The sequence below is a fragment of the Anolis sagrei genome, chromosome 4 (genome assembly GCF_037176765.1).
Source record: "Anolis sagrei isolate rAnoSag1 chromosome 4, rAnoSag1.mat, whole genome shotgun sequence".
NCBI lineage: Eukaryota > Metazoa > Chordata > Lepidosauria > Squamata > Dactyloidae > Anolis > Anolis sagrei.
In genome coordinates, this window is record NC_090024.1 from 115,765,885 (window position 1) to 115,793,174 (window position 27,290).

Here is a 27,290-nt window from a genome sequence, read left to right on the forward strand (position 1 = left end):
ATCAAAACGTCAATATTACTTTTTCATTTTAAATCAATAGAAACAACAATATCCAAAACCCAAGAGATCCCTTGCCCTGTCCAAAACCCCTTACATTAAAGGAGACTGACATCAGTTTTAAACCTCATCTTCCAATGGGAAAATTGTTCTGTCCCAAACCCTAGAGGATATAAGAGGAAGTGATTCAGGTTAAAACCATTGCTTTCCATGGGATCCTATTGACCTGCATGGAACCCCAGAGGATACAAGATACAGTGATCTAGGTTTAAACCATTGCTTTCCATGGGATTCTAGTGATCTGCATTGAACCCCATAGGATACTAGAGACTGCTGATGGTTGGGCAATGAAACAGGACAGGAAACTTGGATGGTTCCTGGAACAGACTGGCCTAGTTGGAAGGGTAGGTGTGTAAAGGGTTGGTTTAAAAGGCAGACGCCAGGCCCATCTTGCTGAAGGTACAGAGAGCGCAGGGGTGGAGCAGTCAGGCAGTTTCCAATCCAGAAGTACAGTCTGATTGGCTGATAGAAATTGGAGGGAAAAGCTCAGTAGCTAGAGATGGGCAGAGCCAGAGCCAAGGAAGAATAAAAATAATAGAGTAAATTAATGTAAATGTTATAATAATATTATAAAAATTGGAGTAAAATAATCAAAATAATAGTAATAACAGAGTAAAATAATAAATAATCTTGACTCAAATATAAACTGAGGGGGCTTTTTCAGCATTTTAAGATCAGTTAGGGAATTGGTGGTTAAGAAGGAGCTAGGAGTCTGAAGGAAAGGAAGGGATTTGGGAACTGTTCTTTGTAATAGGAAAGATACCTCTTTGAGGAATAATAGTTAATAGGCCTCTATAGTGTTTTAGAGTGCTGTGAAGGAAGGGAGTTTTCAAAAGGTTTTGGAAGATTCCTGTTTGGATTTTTGTGTTTGTAACTCTGATTAAAGAAACTCAAGAATATAAGTACCATCCTCTGTATTGAAGTAAAGCCTGACAAGTTATCTGCAACCATTACACTTATTGACTGTTCTAAATAAACAACAATTTCCTGTTTTGTTCCAACTGAAGTCTTTGTTTGGCTTTATGAAAATCCCATTAAAGGAGGTGGCCTAATTAAATATTAGATTGGTGGCAACAGAAGAAAGTAATGTTTAATAAATACTTGGAAGGAGCAAAGGCAAAATAAAAATTTACAGTGATGGCTTTCCACTGACTGGCTCTCTATGAGTGAGGGTGTGTGTGTGCTCTGATTCTCTCATGGCCTCACCTTGGCCAAGCCTTGTTATTTGCCTTTTGTCCTCTATCTTGTGTGTGAGTGTGCTTGAGGCAAATTCTGCCTCCCCTCAGTCCTCCATTGTGTTTGATAGTTGGTGGGCTTGATTCCCATAACAACTGTTTTTTTCTGTTGTAAACATGTGAGTAAAGTGTGATAAGAGGTAGAAGCTCTGAACATGATTGATGGCCCGTGTTCAGAGTTCCCTCCTTTCAGGACATTTCTGCCTCTTTTCAACCCTAGAACATGTGATGAGCTCTGTGCCTTTCCAATGCTTTCTCTTCATCTTGGAAAGAAGTGACGAGCGGAGTGCCGCAGGGTTCCGTCCAGGGCCCGGTCCTGTTCAACATCTTTATTAATGACTTAGACGAAGGGCTAGAAGGCATGATCATCAAGTTTGCAGACAACACCAAATTGGGAGGGAGAGCCAATACTCCAGAGGACAGGAGCAGAATTCAAAATGATATTGACAGATTAGAGAGATGGGCCAAAACTAACAAAATGAAGTTCAACAGTGACAAATGCAAGATACTCCACTTTGGCAGGAAAAAACCAAATGCAAAGATACAAAATGGGGGACAATGCCTGGCTCGAGAGCAGTACGTGTGAAAAAGATCTTGGAGTCCTTGTGGACAACAAGTTAAACATGAGCCAACAATGTGATGTGGCGGCAAAAAAAGCCAATGGGATTTTGGCCTGCATCAATAGGAGAATAGTGTCTAGATCTAGGGAAGTAATGCTACCCCTCTATTCCGCTTTGGTTAGACCACACCTGGAATATTGTGTCCAATTCTGGGCACCACAATTGAAGCTGGAATGTGTCCAGAGGAGAGCGACTATGAGGAGTGGCTTAAGGAGCTGGGCATGTTTAGCCTGAAGAAGAGAAGGCTGAGAGGAGATATGATAGCCATGTATAAATATGTGAGAGGAAGCCACAGGGAGGAGGGAGCAAGCTTGTTTTCTGCTTCCTTGGAGACTAGGACACGGAACAATGACTTCAAACTACAAGAAAGGAGATTCCATCTGAACATGAGGAAGAACTTCCTGACTGTGAGAGCCGTTCAGCAGTGGAACTCTCTGCCCCAGAGTGTGGTGGAGGCTCCTTCTTTGGAAGCTTTTAAACAGAGGCTGGATGACCATCTGTCAGGGGTGATTTGAATGCAATATTCCTGCTTCTTGGCAGGGGGTTGGACTGGATGGCCCATGAGGTCTCTTCCAACTCTTTGATTCTATGATTCTATGATACTAAGTGGCTGAAGTGGCCTATGAGGGGAAAAATTCTCAATGTGATTAAGTTGATTGCCGGAGTTCCCTCTTTCAGAATACTTCAGACTCTTTTCAACCATGCTTTACTGCCAGAAGTAGTTTAACTCATGTGATGAGCTCAGTGCCTCTCCATGTTGGAAAAGAGGCTGGTGAGTCCTGCAACTGATAAATTTCTCAGTGTGAAAAGGTGGTCAAAATATCAGAAAACCGATTTTTTAGGTAGTGGTTTTATTGCTTGCTTTCTTGCTTGTTTGCTTATACAGTATTTCCCAAATTCCGATCTTGTGGACATCATTGAGTTAAAAATTCAGATATTCCTTTGGCTTCCTTTAACATTATTAGAATTTGGAAAGGTAAAAGGAGGTGAGCCATGGTATACAGAGCAGCTATTGAATTCCTCACTACTCACATAAAAACACCCCAAAGTATTAGGGATTCAACCAAACTGATGCTCATGTTTGCTCTTGCTTTCTCTGTATGAGATTTTAAAAAGCAACTGCTATTACTCAGCCACTTACACCGTGACTATATACAACAACACTATTGATAAGTACATTTTCAGCCTTATTACAGAGCTATCAAAGAGAGCATAGCATTTTTTAAAATAAAAGTGTTTTATGAGTTAGCCGAGGTATATTTCAGTTTGAGAATAGCTTATAAAAATTTGTTGCATCATAAATAAATCTGAGATTGGAGTACACAAATTGACATTATTACACTTGTTATATATCTCACGAGGAAAAAGAGTGAGAGCTACACTATCAAAACTCCCTGCTGATAGAGACAGGAACATTTTTATAGGTTCCTGACTACCTATCTCTGCTCAAAAAAAATGTATTTGTGTTTTAGTCTAATACACAATGACTATCAGAATCAGGGATACCAGGCCAGATTCATGGCACACACAGTAACTTGCATAGAGCAAATGAGGTAACATATTTCCACCCAAAGTACAACTCTGCTTTTCCTGCCAGACATTGACATCTCTATGGACAGTTTAGAAAGTTCCTATTCAGAAATCATTTCTCATGTGATACACTGAAGAGACCAAAAGAAAACCCTTGTCACTGCTAATGATACACATTTTATAGTAACTTGTTATGGTATTCTTTGATTCTTTTCAAGTCTAAAAAGTCTTGAAAAGTAATAAAATTGCCTCGGATTTTGGGGAAAGCTCTTCAAAATGTGTATTTACTAATGCAACACATTAATGCTATTCATTGTGTTAAAAAGTAACAATATTATTAACCATCATTGTTAGCTGTTTTCTAAAAGGAGCATTATTTTGGCTCATTTCCTCCAAAAGAGAAACATTACAGACAGTAGTAAACTTTCAATGTGATGCCATGGTTTGTATTTGATTAAGTGCCTCATCAGTATACTGCTTCACCTTTCTTTTTGGCACACAACATAAAGGGACTTCTGGCCCGGCTCAGTGTGGCCACAGAGGAACCTTTTCGTGTTACCTTCCCTTCAATGCGGGGAAGCTGGGCGGTGATGTATCTTTGGCAGAAAAAATGAAATGCAAAGATACAGAATGGGTGACGCCTGGCTCGAGAGCAGTACGTGTGAAAAAGATCTTGGAGTCCTCGCGGACAAGTTAAACATGAGCCAACAATGTGATGTGGCGGCAAAAAAGCCAATGGGATTTTGGCCTGCATCAATAGGAGCATAGTGTCTAGATCTAGGGAAGTAATGCTACCCCTCTATTCTGCTTTGGTTAGACCACATCTGGAATATTGTGTCCAATTCTGGGCACCACATTTCAAGAGAGATATCGACAAGCTGGAATGTGTCCAGAGGAGGGCGACTAAAATGATCAAGGGTCTGGAGAACAAGCCCTATGAGGAGCGGCTTAGGGAACTGGGCATGTTTAGCCTGAAGAAGAGAAGGCTGAGAGGAGATATGATAGCCATGTATAAATATGTGAGAGGAAGCCACAGGGAGGAGGGAGCAAGCTTGTTTTCTGCTTCCTTGGAGACTAGGACGCGGAGCAATGGCTTCAAACTACAAGAGAGGAGATTCCATCTGAACATGAGGAAGAACTTCCTGACTGTGAGAGCCGTTCAGCAGTGGAACTCTCTGCCCCGGAGTGTGGTGGAGGCTCCTTCTTTGGAAGCTTTTAAGCAGAGGCTGGATGGCCATTTGTCAGGGGTGATTTGAATGCAATATTCCTGCTTCTTGGCAGGGGGTTGGACTGGATGGCCCATGAGGTCTCTTCCAACTCTTTGATTCTATGATTCTATGAAGTACTTTGGCCACATCATGAGGAGACAGGAAAGCCTAGAGAAGACAATTATGCTGGGGAAAGTGGAAGGCAAAAGGAAGAGGGGCCGACCAAGGGCAAGATGGATGGATGGCATCCTTGAAGTGACTGGACTGACCTTGAGGGAGCTGGGGGTGGTAACGGCCGACAGGAAGCTCTGGCGTGGGCTGGTCCATGAGGTCACGAAGAGTCGGAGACGACTGAACGAATGAACAACAATGATTCTATGATTCTATGATGTTTACCCCATGGGATGAAGATGAAAGTAGAGGTGGGCAACATGGGGCATGGAGCGGTGGCTTCTCCACACCACCCACCAGGAGCCCCATGCAGAACGAATCCATGGGTCTTTCTCATAAGGTCGTTATTGAAATTAATATTGGCTAAAAGGATATTTGAGGAGATTTTCATAAGACAGGTGTGAGATGATAGTTGGAAGTACAGATTGAGTAATGAGTTGGCTGAACCTGGAGCTTAAGAAGAGTGCAGTAGGGAAATGTGTTTGAGGGGCAATTTGTCTAAACCAGGAGCCAGGATAGCATAGTAGTTTGAACATTGAACTTCACATTTGGAGACCAGGGATTGAATCCCTTCAGTCATAGAAATCCGCAGGGTGACCTTGGGCAAGTCAAACACTCCCAACCTCAGAAAACCATATGATAGGGGCACTTTAGGATTGCCATTAACAATATGATAGGGGCACTTTAGGATTGCCAGTGACTGGATAGCACACAACAACATCAATGACTTGATGAGAGAAAAAGGAGTTTGTTTTGAGTGGTTAGCAAGAGTCTGATTTAACTTGAGAGAAGAGAGTGTGAACTTTTAAATGTTATACAGTAAAACCCCAATATCTGCAGGGGACACATTTCTAAACTCACTGTGGAAACTGGAAATTGTGAATAATAGCCAAACTCGATTGGAATTAACAACTTCTGCTTAAAGTTACCATAGAGTCTTGTTGGAGGACCTATGTCCCCTATAGAAATTTGCAAGGTCCTCCAAAGAGATTCCCGGGTGACTTCCATCCAGAGGACCTAGAAAATGTCTAGAAAGGACTTAATTTGGCTGATGTGAGTAAGTGGAAATGAGGATATGGTTCCGCAAGCACAAGAGTCGTACTGTTTAATATCTGTACATAAAAATCATTGTCGTTTTTATAACCTCAGGAATCACTATCATTTTGAAGGCTTGATTTGAAATATGACATCTGGGTGCTAGTGAGAGTAATTTTGCATGTTATCATACATTGAGGAGAGGGTTCTATGTGATTTGGGAGATAAATAATCCCCCAGTCATCCTGAATTTTTGTTAAAAATGGGAATTGATGCTATTGGAGGAAATATGGCAACTTCAAAGGCCATAAAAGAGCCACCCAGGATCTATGGATGTGGCCTACATCATGAAGCCTTCATGATTACTTTGATAGCCCCCTAAGGAATTCTGGGGTGATTTTTTCCCCTTCTGAGATCAGAATATCATCCAAGATGGTAGAGAGGGGATTCCAATAAATATCATGGCCTTAAGAATGTATCCTTGTGCCCAATGAATTGCCGCTGAAAGATTTTAGTAATGAGCCCAAATTCTGTGTAAAGAAAAGAATTTTGCATACTTTGTGACTTACATGAATAGAATACACATTTGCATCATTTTGCATGATTTATTTGGCTTTCCTCCAAATGAGACCATTTGGTTCTTTTTCAAGAAACAAGGTTGGTGTCATTTCCTTAAGGAAATCCTGCCATTGCTATAAATGTTGGTGCATTTTTAATTTCTCTCAGCAACAAAGAAAAAGTGACCCAAAGCCTGTGAGAATGTGTGTATACTCATTACATCATTGATGCATTAGTTGACTTCGTGTATGTGTCAATGAAAGCGAGAAAGGGGAAAAGATAATGTACAAAAAGAAAAAAATGCTTACAAACCTTAATAATTAGTACTCAATGGGAAAATTTATCTGTCATGTATAGAACAAAGCTGTGGGAAATGTATGCATGGTAAATTTCACAATGGTAAGAGAAAGAAAGCGAAAAAGAGGCTGGATTTCATGTTAATGATTCACCTGAAAGGCTTTTTTAAATTAAAAAAATAGAAAATTAGAACTTTCATAGAAAAATAATGGAATATTGCTTTTTGATAAGTCACTTCAGAGGTGGGATCAGGGTGCAAATTACTGTTATTTGCTGTAAGTGGTTTTCCATTAGACTGACATTAATATGAAACATGCTCTTTCCCATTTCATCAAGCCACTTTGCTGTATTTAAGACACAGTATATTAATTTAATAAAATTATATGTAATTTCAAACACATTATGCAGGCTTCATTAGCTTCTACCCACCCACCTGCCAGTCCCACCATCTGAATTGTGTTGTTTTTCTTGTTTACACCTGATTGCTTATAAATCTTTCTTTGAGAAAGAAAGGAGGTGGATCCAAAGCTAGTATAATTGCAGTACTCTGTGAGGAAACAAGTTGTTTTGTTTCGGATAAAATAATCACACAATGCAGGAATTCAACATGGCAAGTCTGGGTTAAGACACACTTTCCTTTTCAATTCAAAACTATACATTCTTTAAAATCCTTCATGCAAAGTACAGGATCCCTACAAAAGTAAGAACACTGTGAATATAGGCCTGCTATTTATTTTAATTTTTATTGAGATAGCATTGTTCGAGACACCTCTAGGTCCTCCAGCACAAGTCTCTGTTCAACTTTCACCAAACTATCCATATTTCAATTCAACCATCACAGCTCCCTTCACTGTAGGGAGAAGGTTTTTTTGTCCAGTTTTGTGTTCTTCCTTTTGTCCTGTGTATTACTACAAAAGTATTTAAAAATGCATTGTGACGGTGCGTGTGGCGCCACATATATTTAGAACTGTTAGTTGCAGGATTTAAACTGCCATTTTATTCCTGTCTACCTTGTATATGTATAGTTAAATTTCATTGGTTATTATAGCTGTCAATTTATTGTTGTTGTGCACCAATTGGCTTGTTTTCCCCAGTTCATTTGTTTAGGCTCCGCCCCTTCCAAGGGTGAAAGGAAAGGTATCTCTCTCACCTTTTTTACCTCAGAAAAAGACTCATTGGATGGACGTGTTCAAAAGCTTGGTCCAAAGCCCCTGGTCAAGGCATTTTTTACTACCAATTCTTAGGTTTTTTACCCCTGAGTCTTATACTTTATGTTCAAACCCCCTGAACAAAATTGTGAAGATCTCAGGCGCCTTCACACTGGTTCTTTGGCACCATAGGAAGGTCTTGTCCTTCAACTTAGACCACTGAACTGGGGTTGTGGTTTGCTCCGGCATTCACAGCCATTGAGAGAGAGGGAACAGGAAAAGCTTCTCAGCTTATTACTCCTTGGACCCTGGATTTTAGAGTTTATAAAGCATTTTTCCCTGTTAAAACATTAAGTTTGTGTCAAAGAAAGAGAACTAAGTGTCAACAATAAATACCATTTCAAGTTACTTGTTGTGTTCTGGTCCTTGGGAGTTCCAGTTTCCCTAAAGGAGGGCAAGAAGCAATCCCCTGGGGAAAGAAGTCACGTCCATGCCTCTTTCTCTATAGCCCCAGGCGCGACGGCACATGCATGGCAGCTGTAGTTGTGTGGCTACACTGGTGTGGGAGTTATAGCTTTTCCTTACATTGATGATTGAGCCAATCATGTTGTTTTGTTTGGATATGAACTGCAAAATAATCTAGATTACACTCCCCATCTCCTCAATTCATTGGGGCTCATAGGCAACCTAAGACAAGTTTCATCTTCAGTTACTGCAAACTGTAAAGTTCATAGGTGATGTTATATTTCCCTGCATTTCTACAGTTTAGCTCTACTCATATCCATATTAAAGTGTTAAAGCAGTTGAGGAATATCCACCCAAGTCATTCAGGTCCTCCTAGTATTCATGGTCTCCACAACATTGGTGACTCAGGATCAGGGGCAGCTCAACCCATTATGCAAAGTAAGCATTTGCAGTATAGTTGATTTTGCCCAGCGGCGCTCTTGAGGTGCTCTTGGGCAAAAATAGACCTTGACATATGCGAGTTGTAGTTAATGGGATATATACTTCACCTACAATCAAAGAGCATTCTGAACTCCACCAATGATGGAATTGAACCAAATATGGCACACAGAACTCCTACGATGAACAGAAAATATATATCAGTGATTGGCTGGGGGGGGGGGGGGGGGTTGGTGCCAAAATACTGTTTGCTTACCGTTGAAAATTACCTAGGGTAGCCTCTGCTCAGGATGCATTGTTTGCAGGATTGATTTCTGTTCTGCTTTAGTTCCCTAGTCAACTCAACTCCAGTTCACTGTACTGAGGCATATTCACAGTTTGTTGGCATGATGGCTAGATCCTAACAATGTTCTTGTCAGCATGCTCTTTCTTTAAGCACGACGTGAAGTATCCATTCATATGGATATCTTCATGATAGGTTGTGAAGGCCATGTGGAAGGTTTATCAATGAGAGGACATTTGCATTATCCAAATCTTCTAATGGTGCATAATGGAAGATTAAGGCATCACAATCTTGACACTCTCAAATTTATGACTTGGAGGGTACTTCCTTAGGATCTCTGTTATAGTCTGTATTTCCAATTTTTGAGAAAAGCTTCCTAGTTCCAGAGAAGAAATGATTCTCCATCCTCCATTTTCAGAATCACTATCTTAACAGAATCTACGAGGGGTATTTTTTAAGTAAAGTCCATTTTGTTGTAGACACTAGTAGTTCGCGCGCATACCGCAACGAGCGCATCCATCATGTATCGGCATGCCTCGGGAACAACTGTGCTAAGTTTCTGTAGCTAACCTGTACGGTTCTGTTCTGTGCTTTAAAAATGTTTAAGACTATTAACTCACCTGCCGCATATGAGGTTCGCTCAGTGATACGGTTTTTGTCAGCAAGGAACCTGCCTGCTGCAGAAATTCATCGACAGATTTGTGAAGTGTACGGTGATACTGTTATGAGTGAAAGCAAAGTGCATAAGTGGGTATGACAATTCAAAGATGGCCGTGACAACGTCCATGATGAGGACTGCTCCGGCCGCCCTTCTTTGATTGCAGACGATTTGGTGGCTTTTGGTGGTGGCAAGTTTTTATGAAGAGGGTATTTTAAAATTGGTTCAGAGGTATGATAAGTGTTTGAACAAACTTGGCAACTATGTCGAAAAATAGAGTGAAGTATGTACTTTCTGAAAATAAATTTACTTTTTAAAAATAAACTTTTGTTGTGTACTTATGTTCAAACGGACCTTACTCAAAAAATACCCCTCGTAGATGCCTTCTGTCCCAACTTTCCAAAAGGCATTTTGAGCCTATGACTTCTTCAAATATCCAGTTACATACTTAGAAGACAGCTTTCTTACTGGTGATTATGTCAGCAAGACTAGATGTGGAGTCTGCAGGCCAGATAATGCTTTCCTATATAAAGTGATTTAATCTGGATTTAGTACTGCCTACCATGGACTTGGAACAGATTGTGCATTGTTCTGATGTTAAAAGAGCCTTTGTTTTCTATGTTGCTAGAACTGTTGGTTACAGACATTCTAAGATACTTTACATCTGTTGTTCTTCAAAAAAGAAAGGACTTCCTGTTTCCTCACAGCATTTTGCCAAACGCATCGTTTCTATTATCTTGCCTATGAACTGGCCAAGAAAGAGCCTCCAAGTCAGATTCGAGGTCATTCCATGGGAGCTGTGGTTGAGTCTTCGGCTTTCTTGGGAGTTATCTTCCCGGGGCATGGTTGTAAGGCATCACCTTGTTGCACCTTTTGACTTTTATCTCTGTGGAACAGATAAACAATCCAGAAATGCTGATGCTCTGGGAGAGCTGTACTTCTTTTCTGCCTTGCATGACATATCTGCCTCCTGGAGGTAGTAACTTGCTAGTCTCGTATAGGTGCAAGACACAGGGAACATGAAAATAGGGCCAGATTACAATGCAGTTCCTCAAATGGTTCTCTGTGAACTCACAAACAACAAACAAACAAATCTTTATTATGGTCATAGACCAGTATAAACTCACACAACCCTATCTGTGCTTCCCACTGCTGTATCAGTGTTCATGGAGTGAAAGTTTGGGAAGGAAATGAAAAGGCGCCTAACAAGTGATGAGATTATCACTAAAAGGCTTTTGCAGTAGCCCTGCTGCAAGTTACGAACAATGCACTGTGCAGGCACAAAAAACTCCATTTATGTGAATTCACAGATGACTCAAAGGAAGACCACAGTCATAGGTATGCAGCCTAGCCATACCCTTCATAGCATTCCCCTAAATTTCTCTATTTAAAATTAAAAATATACTATTTTTAACAAAGCCCTACTGACTCTTATTAAATCACTGAATTATTTTTAAGTGTTCACAACCAACTACTTAGTGATCTGTTTTGATACTTGGCTGGTATCAGGCCCATAGCCAGGATTTTGATTGGGGAGGGGGGGCTGAGTTTGATTTGGGGGGGCTGAGTCTGAGTGAAAGAGGGTCTACCATAGCAAACCTTTTGTATCGTTACCACAATACCCCCATGCATATGGGATATATTGAGTACTAGCTTGGGGACCCAGCAATGCTCGGGTTACTTGATAAAGACCTCACAACCTCTGAGGATGCTTGCCATAGATGCAGGTGAAATGTCAGGAGTAAATGCCTCTAGAACATGGCCATACAGCCTGAAGAAAAACCTCCAACAACCCAGTGATTCCAGCCATGAAAACCTTCGACAATACATTGAGAAAGGCATTGTTTGTTTTGGGAAGTTTGGTAATATCTCTGGATGCAGGGTCATTGCCTCCCAAACCCCTCCAGTATGTTATGTTGGCTGTTTGTTTTGGGATGTTAGGTAATATCCGTTTGGTAATTTGTAGCTCTATTTCTTAGATAAAAGCCAAACTTTCCTGTTGTTTTTATGAATGCTCCCATTAGAAAATGCATAAGGATGTGGGTGAACTGTTTTTCCCAAAATCGTGGGCCAACCACCCCAAACCCCACCTGTATTCAAAGTTTGCCATGTTGGATCTGTGTACCGTGTTTGGTAATTCTTCCCAAACTTCTCGTTCAGTTGCGGATCAATTCCTGTTTGCTGTGTGCCATAGGAATGCGTACGAAAGGGTTAAGTGAGAGGCAGTGTGCGGGATCATGCAAATTTGGAGAGAGAAAGGAGCCCTGGGATGTCCATTCTGGAGAAAAAACAGAGCATCTAGGAAGGAAAGTTCCCCAAATGAAAGCATTCCTTGGGTTGTTGGTGTTTGGGGAGGATATTGGCAGGGGTTGGGCTACATGTTCATGGCGCTCACTATAACCTGCAATGTCAGTTGAGGGAGTGCCTTTGGAGGCTTCTCAGCACTTAAAACTATAGCCTGTTTGTGGCGGCAGGAGACTATCTGTGAGGCTGTCTGTGCAAGTGGACACCTCTGCAACATACACACATTTTCACTTTTACTGTGTGTATAGATGGTGATCAGATCATGATATGAATAAACATAACAGCTTAAATAATGTACCAGTAAGGCCTTCTCGTGGACAGCCATGAGAATTTCAGGGGGTTTGTTCCCGGGGGAGGAGGAGAGATGTGCTATTTGCTGTTAAATAGCACTTTGAGGGTAAAAAACAGCCACAAAGGAAGAAAATCATGAAACCCGTGTAGGGCTTTCCATGAGATTGAGAGTATTTTTCAGTAGCTGCTTTTCTTCCAAAATCAAGACAGCCCTGTTAAGCACATTTCAGCATATGCTTCATATCATCATGTGCCATTCACCCCTAGGTTAAAAAAATATTGTGTAAACTGACATACTGGAAAAAGCTAAGCAACACCAGAGAGGACAGGCTGTTGACAGTGAAAGCTAAAGCTACAGATATTTGCTATTAGGCACACTTATCTATATATTGTAATTAGGCACTCAAAGGTTGGTTAAACAAGATCATCATGTAAAGTAATGGGTAATGGCCAATATTCAAAGAGTAGGCTGTATTCAAGGCCATATTACCAAGTTGGCATTTGCAGTAATGTGCTCATATTGTGATTTCTGAGAGATGGTGTCTTATCCTACTGTTGTTTTTTACTGGTGGTAAAGAGATATAGAATCCCAATTCATAAGCTGTCAACAGAAGTGTTACCTGATTCATTGATAAAGGGTTAATGATAAAATGTTAATAGCATAACTCAGAATGTTAGTTTGAAATGGTAGCTTGTTTCAATTATGGTTCTGCCACTCAAAATCTATAATCTATATAAATTAAAATGTAATGTTAGTTCGTGCTACCATCAGAACTCAAAAACCACTGGGGGAATTGACACCAAATTTGGACACAAGACACCTAACAGTCCAATTTATGTCCTGCACTCAAAAAAATGATTTTGTCATTTGGGAATTGTTGTTGCTGCGATTTATAGTTTACCTACAATCAAAGAGCATTCTGAACTCCACCAATGATGTAATTGGGCCAAACTTAGCACACAGGGCTCCCATGACCAACAGAAAAAAAACTGGAAGGGTTTGATGGCAATTGATCTTGAGTTTGGGAATTATATTTCACCCACATCCAGACAGCACTGTGGACTCAAACAATGATGGGTCTGGACCAAACTTGGCACAAATATTCCATATGCCCAAATATGAACACAGATGGAGTTTAAGGGAAATAGACCTTGACATTTGGGAGTTATAGTTGCTGGGATTTATAGTTCACCTACAATCAAAGAGCATTCTGAACTCCACCAATGATGGAATTCAACCAAACATGGCATACAGGACTTCCATGACCAACAGAACACACTGGAAGGGTTTGGTGGGCATTGACCTTGAGTTTAGGAGTTGTAGTTCACCTACATCCAGAGAGCACTGTGGACTCAAACAATGATGGATCTGGACCAAACTTGACACAAAAATTCCATATGCCTAAATATGAACACAGATGGAGTTTGGAGGACCTTGACATTTGGGATTTGTAGTTACTGGGATTTATAGTTCACTACAATTAAAGAGAATTCTGAAACCCACAAATGACAGAAATGGGGCAAACTTCCCACACAGAACCCCCATGACCAACAGAAAATACTTAAGGCCATCCAGTCCAACTCTCTTCACCAGGGCAAGAATATGTAATCAGAGCCCTCCTGACAAAGAGCCATCCAGTCATAAATATAGATAGATAGATATGATTCTCACACACACACACACACAGATATAGTATCACAGATTTGAAAGAGACCCTTAAAGAAGGACTATGATATGTTGCATATTCCAGAGTAGGCAAACCAGACACTCTCCACATCAGCATTCACAAATAAACAACAAGAAATACTGTTTACTCACAAGCATAAAGGAATTACATATATTAGAAACCAACACTTTCTCATTACTTTATTTTCCAGATCACCAGACTGGGCCACAGCAACGTGTGGCAGGGGACAGCTAGTTATAAATAATAGGGCTGGGCGGTTTCGTTCGTTAATTTCGTAATTCGTTATTGATTCGTATTTAAATTAGCTTACGATCTGATATTGAGCCATGCAGGAGCAACTAAAAATCGAAACGAATTTTTCAATTTATTTCGTAATTGGTTCGAAATCATTTCAAAATCGTTTCGAAATCATTTCGAAATCGTTTCGAAATTGTTTCGTTATTATTTCCGTATGTCTGGTGCAAGTTTTATAGTTGTTGTTTGTTTTATCAGTGATAAAAAAATAAATTATCACACCAACAGTCAACAACAGAGGGAGAGGGAAGCTTCAGAAGTTCCCCCTGTCCCATTTGGAGGTTTTTTTTAGTGTATTGCGCAATCGCGTCCGCCATTAACGAATCAATTCAAAATTTACGAAATTTCGTAAATAACGAAATTTTTTTAAAGAAAAATTCAGAATTCTTTTAAAAAACAAAACGCACTGGACCCCCTAAAAACGAAACGAGTTTAGAAACAATTTTTTCCGTTGTTACCCAGGCCTAATAAATAACCCTTGGCATACCAGTTTCTCAAATGTAAGTATAGTTTTAAATATCAGAATGATAAAAACCACTTTCCTATAGTACAAAAGGCATTCTTCTCCCATCTGTCTTGCCACCAGAGCATCCACAATAGAGCAAAAGGCAGTACAGGCTAAGTATCCTTTATCCAAACTGCTTGGGATCAGAAGTGTTTTGGATTTTAGATTGCTTTTATAGATTTTGAAGTCTTTGCTTATACATAATAGGATACCTTGGAGATGGGATCCAAACCTAAACATGAAATTCATGTATGTTTCACTTATATCTTAGACACATCGCTCGGAAGTAATTTTATACACCACCTTTCTACTAATGTACATGAAACAAAGTTTGTGTACCTTGAACCATCATAAAAAGAAAAATATCATCAACTCAGCCATCCATGTGGATGATTTTGGGTTCTGGAGAATTTGGAATTCTGGATAAGGTATGCTCAACCCGAAAGGACATTAGTATCTAATAGGGCTGGGCGGTTTCGTTCGTTAATTTCGTAATTCGTTATTGATTCGTATTTAAATTAGCTTACGATCCGATATTGAGCCATGCAGGAGCAACTAAAAATCGAAATGAATTTTTCAATTTATTTTGTAATTGTTTTGTAATTGGTTCGAAATCGTTTCGAAATTGTTTCGAAATCATTTCGTTATTATTTCCATATGTCTGGTGCAAGTTTTATAGTTGTTGTTTGTTTTATCAGTGATAAAAAAATAAATTATCACACCAACAGTCAACAACAGAGGGAGAGGGAAGCTTCAGAAGTTCCCCCTGTCCCATTTGGAGGTTTTTTTTTAGTGTATTGCGCAATCGTGTCCACCATTAACGAATCAATTCGAAATTTACGAAATTTCGTAAATAACGAAATTTTTTAAAGAAAAAATCAGAATTCTTTTAAAAAACGAAACGAAATGGACCCCCTAAAAATGAAACGACTTTAGAAACAAATTTTTCCGTTGTTACCCAGGCCTAGTATCTAAGTAGTATAAACTTAGATACTACTTTGCAATTCTACTGGAATGGCTAAAAAGATAGGTGATGATGTTGCAAGCCCATAGCCATCATGTTATCTCAAGCTAGAAAGAATTCTAAGCTCTAGTGACTACTAACCATTCTGTGTCAGTCTGGTAGTGAACCATTTCAGATTTTAGTCCAAACTTCAAAGGTACTTAGGTATTTTTCCATTATCTGGGAAGAGAAAACAAGGGGGCACTAGAGAGAGAAGGATAGTCCATTGTATGAGGATGGAGAGCGGAGTTAAATCATTTCTCCCTGTTTTCCTGTTATTTCCCCCCACTCATGTCCCCATCATGAAAACAACCCTCATTTATGATATGGGAAAAGGGAAGGAAGCTTAACTAGTGAAGGTGGGAAATGGTTTTCCTCCTTCAACCCCCTTCCCGAAATAAAAGGGACTATCCTCTCTCTATCACCCCCTAGTGGCCTCTGACTCGATAATGGAACAGTACCGGTATTTAGTATATCTGTTAAATTTTAGACTAAAAGTTAGAGGATATTCATGATCCCAGCTGATATGGAGGCCAACAATTGTTGTAATTCATCAAGCGCTTCTTGAAACTACCTGTGTTCAGGTAACACTTTACAGTCCAGCTGATTTTTCAACAGATAATCTCTGGTGTATGATGGGGGTTATGACGTGTTCCTTTTTTGGGTCCTTCTTTGGGTTCCCATTGCCACGCTCACTTGTTCCTCAATGATTACTCATTATGAAAGAGGGTATTTGCCTGCAACTGTACATTGCACCAATATCTGTATAGTAGTGGCTATAGAAGAATAGAAACTTGTTGTTGTATTATTATTATTATTATTATTAACTTTATTTATACCCCGCAGAATCTCCCGAAGGACTAGATGCAGCTTACAAAGGCCAAGGCCGCCGCCAACAACAACATACAATACACAGTAAAACTCATAAGCAAATAATAAAACATCAAGCAAACAATAAAACAATGACACCGTGACACAATTAAAAACCTAGAGGCCGGGCCAAATGTAATGAACAAAATTTAAAAGTGCTGAGCCTGACAGGTAATATGTAGAGGTATTTGGAGGTAGGTGCAATGTGCAGATAATCCTGAATCTCTAACAATGTGCATTTGGGACTTGAAGCCAGGAGTTTCCTATTCTGAAAAGGCACACTGGAACAACCAGGTCTTCAGGCTCTTCTTAAAGACAGCCAACGTTGGGGCTTGTCTGATGTCCTTAGGGAGAGAGTTCCAGAGTCGGGGGGCACCACAGAGAAGGCCCTGTCCCTCGTCCCCACCAAACGCGCCTGCGACGCAGGTGGGATCGTGAGCAGGGCCGCTCCAGATGATCGGAGGGAGCATGTGGGTTCATAAACGGAGATGCGGTCACGCAGGTAGGCAGGTCCCAAACCGTTTAGGGCTTTGTAGGTGAGCACCTGCACCTTGAATTGGGACCGGAAAATGAACAGCAGCCAATGGAGCTCCTTGAACAGGAGAGTTGACCTCTCTCTGTAAGGAGCACCAGTTAACATCCTAGCTGCCGCCTGCTAGACTAGCTAAAATTTTCGAGCCGTTTTCAAGGGCAGCCCCACGTAGAGCGCATTACAGTAGTCCAATCTAGAGGTGACCAAGGCATGGACCACCCCAGCCAGATCAGCCTTTACGAGGTACGGTCGCAGTTGGCGCATGAGTCTCAATTGTGCAAAAGTCCTCCCAGACACCGCCTAGGCCTGAGCCTCAAGCGTCAGCGATGAATCCAAGAGGACTCCCAAACTGCGGACCTGTGACTTCAGGGGGAGTGTAACCCCGTCCAGCACAGGTTGCCACCCAATACCCCGATCCGGTTTTCGATCGACCAGGAGGACCTCTGTCTTGCCGGGATTAATCTTCAGCTTGTTCCTCCTCATCCAGACAGCTACAGCTGTCTCACTAGGTATTCAAGGAAGTGTAGTCCTCCTCAGAGGAGATATTGAATACCTGAAAAGATACTTACCTATAATGAAGAATTTTAGTGGGGAGCATATGCAAGATTGGACATAGCACTGTGTGAAAAGCAGTTTTCGCTCTCTGCTGGAATTGCGAGTTCATCCAATGAGGACCATTTTATGATGCCTAAGGCAAAGCAGCAAACAATCCTGAAGCCCCAAACTGTCAAGCTGCATGGTACCCATAGCCAAGCAAATTATTTTGGCACCTGAGGGCAGGAAAAAAACCTACGATCTCCTCTCTCCTCACTTGCTGCAGTAAATTACAGAAATAACAAAATAAATGAACATTTGCTGACCTTTCATGATACACAAGAAGTACAACCTAAGGCAGCCATCTCCATATACCTCGTAGCAAAGAGGACTCTGTGACAGTTATACAGAGCTGGTGGAAGCAAAAGCCAATGTGTAAAGCACAGAGCATCTTCACTTTCCACCTCCTGTTGCCCCATCGAGCCATTTGAGCTCAAAAAAAGCATGGCATTAGCATATCACGAGGTTTTTAGGGACTCCAGTCTGCACTAACCTATTTTTTTGATAAATAAATAAATAAAATGCCTCGAGGCATTTTCCTTCTTCAGTTAAAATTGCTATACCTAGCAAGTCATGGGGGAAGAGAAAGCTGGCTGACAACATCCAGACTTCCCATCTCCATAGCTGATCTCGTGGTCTTTCGTAATTAAGGCCCCCAGGAGTCACTCAAGGTATAGTACATCAGCAGTTTGCTGTTTGTTTGTCTCTCCTTGCTCCTCATTAGGCTGCCTCTAATAATGATAATTGTACCATAAGTATTCCTTTCATTCCACATTCCTCTGTGCAAATTTTGCTTATAATGAGAGAGAAGCAAATTCATTCCAATTATCTCCATCAGATTAACCACAGGGAGATGCCCTCCAATGTTGGGAGCCAGGATAAATTCAGGAGTATCTAATTGCCTACACTAATCTACCTGGAGCTGGGAGAGAGAACAACTTAATGAAGCCAGACAACAAGGCTGGTTAATGGTTAGCAACTGTGCCATTTCAAAGCAACAGTCAAAGAATGTGTTACGCAATATCTTATGACAAATGCCTGGCAAGAATAAGGCAATTCTACTCCAAACAAACTAGGCTTATTACATTCCTTTTCTTAATAGCCTCCCATGCCTCTACATAATATGTAAATCCAGCTTCCTGGTTTAAGCAGACTACAGACTGTAGAAAATAACAGATCTTGTACATTTCACCTTCCTACCACTGAGAAGTATGCCCAAGACCATCTCTGGAGCACTGCCTTTCTCCATCAGGATGGTATTACACAACATGGCAACACAAACCCAGATGTCCTGTGGTTTTTGCAGAGGGTTAATGAAATCATTGACCCTCTATCTCAAGACAATGTCTGCATTCTTCAAAAGACATGATGTAAACCCTTCCCCATTTCAATACAGAACTTGAGTGAACTACCAGGTACTTTGATGGTCATCCTCCATCTCACCCTCAGGAAAAGCCACATGACTTCTTAGAAAAGAGCTGAGGAAGATCCCTCTGCCATCCATCGCCGTTTGCAGTCACCCAAGGAAGGGAAACTGCGAGATTCGTTTTAAAATCTCGCAGTTTCCCTTCTCTGGGTGACTGCGAACGGCGATGGATGGCAGGGGAATGAGATGGGCGTGACTATGTCCAGCTCTTCTTGACACCCACTGGGGGTGTGGCCACGCCCCCCTCGCCCTTCCGCATCGCGGCTTGTTGCCAGGGGGGCAAGGGAAACTACGAGATTGTAAAACTTGCACGAGACATCCGAAAATAATTCCGAAAAATGGGTAAATTGTTTCAATTCGTAATTACTCCTCACACTATTCCAGCATAGCTCAAAATTGTTTCAAAAGTCGTTTTAATCCGAATTAATTCCGATTTTAGAAGCTTCCGAACAAAATCAACCAAGCCTAGTATTTATATTAGTAGACTAGCATATATACCCTGTATTTCCTGGGTTTGCATTTTCTTTGTGGCTCTTCATCTTCTTTCTCAATATCCCTCATACATCTTGTTCATCTTCCTTTCTTGTTTTCTCTTGTTTTGAGTGGAATGCTTCCAAGCCCACACATAGACATTAGGCTTGGGTAACAACGCAAAAATTTGTTTCTAAAATCGATTTGTATTTGGGGTTTTTTTTTGTTTCGATATTTAAAATAATTACAAAATTTTCCTTTTAAAAAGTTCGATATTTACGAAATTTCGTAAATGGTAAAAAAATAACGAATCGATTTCCGAAACAATAACGAATCGATTCGTTAATGGCGGACGCGACAGCGAAATACACTAAAAAACCTCCAAAAACTTCTGAAGCTTCCCTCTCCCTCTGTTCTTGACTGTTGGTGTGATATTATAATTTTTTTTCACTAATTAAACCATAAAACTGGCCCAGACATGCGGAAATAATAACGAAACGACCTCTGAACAATAACGAAACGAATACAATAACGAAATACGAAGCATTTACAAAACGTGTTTAAAAATTCGTTTTTTAAATGATTGCTCCAGAATGGTTCGTTATCGTTTTGTAATTGGAAAAATTAACGAATTATTAACGAATTACGAATTAACGAAACGAAACCGCCCAGGCCTAATAGACATCAAACCTGTATAATACAATACTTCTATCACTGTTATTTCAGACAACTACCTTTCTAATTTTTATTTCTTCATATATTTTTACTGGATTCCCATTATACCTGAAACAAACAAAGTATATAAAACATGGCATAAATAAACTGATAGGTGTCATCTTATTCCTGTCAAGTTCTATTAAATATTTGATTGTTTAAAATTCTAAAAGGAGAACATGGGAAAGGAAACCTGGTAGTCTGATCATTTTATTTTGGCATTAAGTTTCCATGGGCAAAATATGTGGCCTATTCTGAGTTTGGAAAGTTATTTATTTAAAATGAGTAATTGTAATTTCTATTTCAAGCCTCCAACATTGTTATGTAACATTTTTATTATAATTTTAACAAAATCATTTCAGGCACAATTGCCAGAGATTAGAACAGCTACTTTTTGGACTTCAGTTCACATAATTGCCAGTGAGTGGTTTATTATTTCAAAAATTCATTCATGGAGCTAGGGGACCAGGTGTCCTTTATAGAGATTGGCTTGCCAAATCGCATTTTGCTTTAAAGAAAATAAACCTGGTCTTGTTAGTGTTGCAGTTATAAAGCAGGAAAATGTCTATGCAGTTCCTCTAATGTTTACAACTCTGAAAGTGTGCTGCAGCTGAAATTTGGTTATAACACACCACTTAACATCATCACCTTCACATCGAGTTTCTTGCTTTAATCTTGTATCCCAGCACAGTGCTGCACATCTCCTTGTTTTCCATCAGATTCACAAAGCAATGCCCTGTGAAGTTTGTCTATCTATCAGAGGCACAAAATAGAAAATATAGACACGAACAAAGTCCATTTCAAATCATGCAGCAGCTATTTCCTTTGATGTCACTTTGTTTTTGCAGGTCAAGAAAGAATTGTCTTATTATTTGGTAGTCAATGGGAGATAAAACGGCTTGCCACAGCTGAAGTGTTTTTCCAGTTAAAAGATCATTGCAGAAGTAAATAACTTCACATTTCTCTAGCTCTTCTTTATGTGCACATTCAATTGTTATAAAAAGAACACCGAGGAATGTCCCTTTTATTGCAACTGTGGAAATCTCTTAGTGTCATTTTCATTGAGCATTTCAGGATCCCATTGGCATTCTCAGTTCTCTGTTACGTTGTGATCTTTCTCTTTTTTTTAATTCCTTAACATCCCTAGAGCTGGATGTTACACTGCGTATTAGGGGAAGCAAATGCTACTGTAGCTGATCCAAGTATAACCCAGATCCAGAAGGAAATCGGCTCCTCAAAATTGCAGAGTGCATTGTAGACATCCATCCTTGGGGTGACATGTCCAGAAAAAGGGCTGCTGAAAAACTCCCCAAGGGATAGCTGGACACTAATAGGCTAGCACCCCCTCCCCCCCCCCCCACAAGAGGAATAATTGTGAAGTCATTTCCCCTTTTGCTTTCATTTTCTCTTTATTTATTTATTTATTTTGGGTACTTCTACCCCGCCCTTCTCAACCCTCGAGGGGGGACTCAGGGCGGCTTACAAAAAGGCACAATTTGATGCCTACACAAAATACACATATGTACAAAACAGCAGTTAAAACAATTATCACAGTTAAAAACAATCAATAAAACTAATCTCATGCTCAGCGTTCATCTTTCAGAGCTCCATAATTCCATTCCACTTAGTCAATTCCTGTCCATCATCAAAGTCCTTTCTTTATCTGCCAGATTGTCCGAATGCCTGGTCCCAAATCCAAGTTTTCAATTTTTTCCTAAAGGAAAGGAGGGATGTCGCTGATCTAATTTCCCCAGGGAGTGAATTCCACAGGTGAGGAGCCACCACCGAGAAGGCCCTGCTCCTCGTCCCCACCAATCTCACTTGTGATAGAGGCGGGGTCGAGAGCAAGGCCTCCCCAGAAGATCTTAGACTCTGAGGTGGGATGTAGAGGGAGATCCGTTCGGACAGATACACTGGGCCGGAAATGTATAGGGTTTTGTAGGTCAAAACCAGCACTTTGAATTGTGCTCAGAATTGGATCGGCAGCCAGTGGAGCTGATACAACAGGGGGGTGGTATGCTCCCTGTATGACGCTCCGGTGAGCAGTCTGGCTGCCTCCCGCTGGACTAGTTGGAGTTTCCGAACCGTCTTCAAAGGCAACCCCACGTAGAGTGCGTTGCAGTAATCTAATCGGGATGTAACAATAATAATAATAATAATAATAATAATAAGAAGAAGAAGAAGAAGAAGAAGAAGAAGAAGAAGAAGAATAGCAGCAGCAGCAACAATAACAACAACAGCCCCAGGGGCCACTCAGTCCAACCCGTTGCTGCCATGCAGTAAAAGCACAAATCAAAGCACCCCAATAGGTGAACATCAATAATAGTTGTAGTAGTGGTGGTGGTGGTGGTGGTGGTGGTGGTGGTGGTGGTAATAGGAACTCCAGAGGCCACCAAGTCCAACCTGTTGCTGCCATGCAGGAAAACACAGTCAAGCTTGTCATCATCTGAAGCTATTTGTCCCTTCTTTTCCTATTCTGGGCAGGCAGACTATAAGGATCTGCATAACACCTCAAAAAATCTTAGCTCAATGAAAAGAACACTGTGACTTTGCAAAATGTATGCTCCACTTCTACCAGCAGTAGCTAATTTTGCTAGTCACTGCAACGCTCCTAAAAGCTGGCGTTCCTGAATTGGAGCTTGATTTGTGAGGAAATCACCATTAGTACATTCTCTCAAAGTATATGGATTTTCTACTAGTATAAGCTTTTCCTAAGAATAACTTGGGAATGGCACTCAGGCCAACATGCTGAGAATCTGTTAATCCCTCTTCACAGGCGTATACTTTCCACCATTCTCTGGTATAATGAAATGACTATTAATCCCACTTTAAATCTGCAAAATAGATTTGCTTTCAGACTTTAGGCAGAGAACAAACAACAAACGCTAGAATCTAAGCATTTAACAAGTATTCTGCACTCACCTCCCCAAACAGTTAGATCTAGCATTTCATCTAGAGGTCTCATACACTGCATTAATATTAAAGACCTAATTTCAGCATCAATTAATTGCAGAGGGAGAGAAAGCCATATGAGAACCGTCAGCATCATTTTAATTACAGTTATGAACATAAGTTGACCACATTATAGTTACAATGCAATTAAAAGAGAGCCTAAGTAAAATGTGCTAATGAGAATAATTTAATGGGGTATTCCTGAACTGTTACAGTGATCCATAAACTTTGTAGGTTACTATGCTCTCAAAAGAGGCATTTAAAAAATCCACCCAAATAAAGATAAACATATTAGTACTTATTAAGGAAATTTATTCACAGAGTATATGACAAAAACTCACACAGATTTTGAAAATCACCAAAGAGTTTTCCAAATAGTAATAATTGCTGTGTTGCATCCCAGTTCAAGAAACAAGACCATAAGATTAAATCCACCACTCTGGACTGTAGGAAAAGCAATCCTTGTTTATTGATGAAAAATTGGTTACAAAAGAAAGGTAAATGCAGAGTAAAAAAGCCACAGAAAAACACAGTAGTCAATAGGATCTCTGAACTTTAGCAAAACTTCAAAAGCCACAAAACAATAACCAGGAGTCTGTTAGCCTTTTACTAACCATGAACTTGGAAACTAGAAGCCTCTGGGATTACTGGCCATGGAACACAGGAAACCTGCCAAGACCAGCCACAGTCCCGAACGTTGCTTGACCTAAAGAAGCACCCGGCAGGGACGCTCTTAAACCAAAGAAGCTATTCTTAGAAACGCCCCTTGACTTTTCTGTCTGGGCCTCTTTCTGCTGTAGGCGCTGTGACCTTCGTACAGACTGGGCAACAAATCTATCTCTGACTATCTGTTCTCTTCGGTCCTCATTATCAACCCCAAGTGGGGAGATATCATGGCTAACTTCCAAAACATTCTCTTCTAACTGTTGGGTTTCGTTTTCATTCCCACTGATCTCTGCATCAACAACAGATTCCACACTGTCAGCGTCAAAAACTATCAAAGAATCCTGTTCACACAGATCAGGATCAGGCTGAACCCCAACATGCTGACAAACCAAAGGAATAAAGAGACCAGATAACAGAAGTGGAATAAACTAAGAGCTACCATTATAGTTTACCAATTTAAATGTTCTTGGTGGTGGTTAATCAAATTTGGGGAGCAAATTTGATACGGGATTGACTGAGGCAATTGGTCACCCCTGACTTGAGCCCCAAGCCTCACCTTGGGCAAAAAGGCTCTGAGAACAATCCCTTATAGATATGGTTGCTCAAAGGTTCACTTGAAATATTGGAAGGGTTTGAAAAACAAGCCCTGGAGACAGCAACAAAAAATGGATGACACTTTCACCATTTGGAGCCATGGAGAAGAAGAACTCAACAAGTTCCTGGACCATCTTAACAGCATCCACCCAAACATCCAGTTCACCATGGAAAAAGAAAATGAAGGAAGACTGCCTTTTCTAGATTTCCTAGTCATCCGCAAACCAGATCAACAATTGGGTCACACCTTTTACAGAAAACCCACACACATGGATAGATATCTACATAAAAACTCCAACCATCACCCAAGTCAAAAAAGAAGCACCATTAAAGCCTTGGCAGACCGGGCAAAAAGAATCTGCGAACCCCACCTCCTTCAAGATGAACTGAACCACCTCAACTGGGCTCTACAGGCCAATGGATACTCCACCTCAGACATCAGAAGAACAAGCCACGAGAGTAAAGACGAAGATCCACCCAGAGGAAAAGTATTCTTGCCATACATCAAGGGAACCACTAACCACATAGGGAAGTTGATGAGGAAACACAACATACAAACTATCTACAGACCCACCAAGAAAATCCAACAAATGCTACGTTCAGCAAAGGACAAGAGGGATCCTCTCGCTTCTGCAGGAGTCTACCATGTACCATGCAGCTGTGGACAAGTCTACATAGGGACCACCAAACGCAGCATTGCCCAAACACACATCAAGGAACATGAAAGGCACTGCAGACTACTTCAACCAGAGAAGTCAGCCATAGCAGAGCACCTGATGAACCAACCTGGACGCAGCATTTTATTTGAGAACACAGAAATGCTGGACCACTCTCACAACCACCATGTCAGACTACACAGAGAAGCCATTGAAATACACAAGCATGTGGACAATTTCAACAGAAAGGAGGAAACCATGAAAATGAACAAAATCTGGCTACCAGTATTAAAAAACTCTAAAATTGCAAGAGCACAACAACAGAGAGGAAGCAGGCAGGGGCATCTAATTATCTCTCAACAAAAGTTTGCTCCAGACACAGTCAGCCCATTGTATCAAGGTGGTCAATTGAAACATTCACACCTAGCTCCAGCAGACAAGAGTCCTTTGTCTCACCCTGGTCATTCCAGAGATATATAAACCCTTTTTCCTAGTTCCAACAGACCTCATTACCTCTGAGGATGCTTGCCATAGATGCAGGTGAAACATCAGGAAAGAATGCCTCTAGACCAGGGGTCCACAAACTTTTTAAACAGAGGGCCAGGTCACAGTCCCTCATACTGTTGGAGGGCCGGATTATAATTTGAAAAAAAATGAATGAATTCCTATGCACACTGCACATATCTTATCTGTGCAGAAAACACTTAAAAACAATATAATTAAAATGAAGAACAATTTTACCAAATAAAAACTTATTAGTATTTCAATAGGAAGCGTGGGTCTGCTTTTGGCTGATGAGATAGGATTATTGTCATTGTTGTTGTGTGCTTTCAAGTCATTTCAGACTTAGGTTGACCCTGAGCAAGACCGGGTAAATGACCTTGGAGGGCCGCATCTGGCCCCCGCGCCTTAGTTTGAGGACCCCTGCTCTAGACTATGGCCATACAGCCCGAAAAAACCAACAACAACCCACAAATACTTTATTAATTGCCATTGACCAGCACAAAGCAGGGCACAAGTGCCCTGTGAAGGGGAAACACAGCTCTCCAGTGAAGCAGTTATTTAAAAACAAATTAGAAAACAGATTAAAATCACAATTTAAAAACACAAGTTAACGTAACAGGTATGGAACTGAGGGAGAGGGGGGAGACTGATATGAGGGGTCAAAGCACTGGGGGGACACTAAAGGGGATGGGAGGGGCACATTACAAGTCTAGTAGCATTTCAGCTGGTTGCTCTAACTACATTCCCAAGGTTGCTCTAACTACATTCCCAACAGGGTGTTGCTTTGCGGGGTCGATCATCATCCGTCTAATTTTAAGTGCTGCATTAATGAATTTCTACAGCAATAGTATTAAAGAGGAAAGAAGATTATTGGGATGCTTGGCTTGTATTTTGAAGAATATTGCCTCATTGTGACAAACAGAAACATAAGCAAATAGAAATCTTTAAGGATTTTGTCCCCATTTCTTCAACAACATTTCAGGTTTCTATCTGGAAATGAAATGAGGGAAGGTTTTGTTTCCCAAGAGAAACCTGAAGCTCAGATAATGGAAAGACTTATATTAAATAACCACATGGTTCACAAAGAAAGCAAAGTTCATCCCTTCAAATGAAATCAGGTGCATTTCCACACTGTCAAAATATTTCAGTAGCAGTCTCTTAAACTTCAATATTTCTCCATCTCTGACTCTTGCTTCTGCCTCTAATGGTACAGGAAAGCTTTGACTTGGATGCTGAAACAAAGCACTGAGCTTAAAGCAGCAACAATTTCTGTAGTGAACACAATCTCTTTGGAAAGTGCTAGCCAAAGAAGGCTGGTGTTGTCATTGCTTCCTCTCCTATCTGCCGATTGGAGGTGTAGAAATCCAATCAATATCATTCACAGACTTCACACGAACCTGAGACAGAGGCCTCTTTCGCACTATGCAATTATAGAGCTACGATTCAAGGTACTCTTTCCTAAATTTCAAATCCCAAGATTCCATCGAATGTAATCCTACCACTTAAAGTGGAATTATAGCACT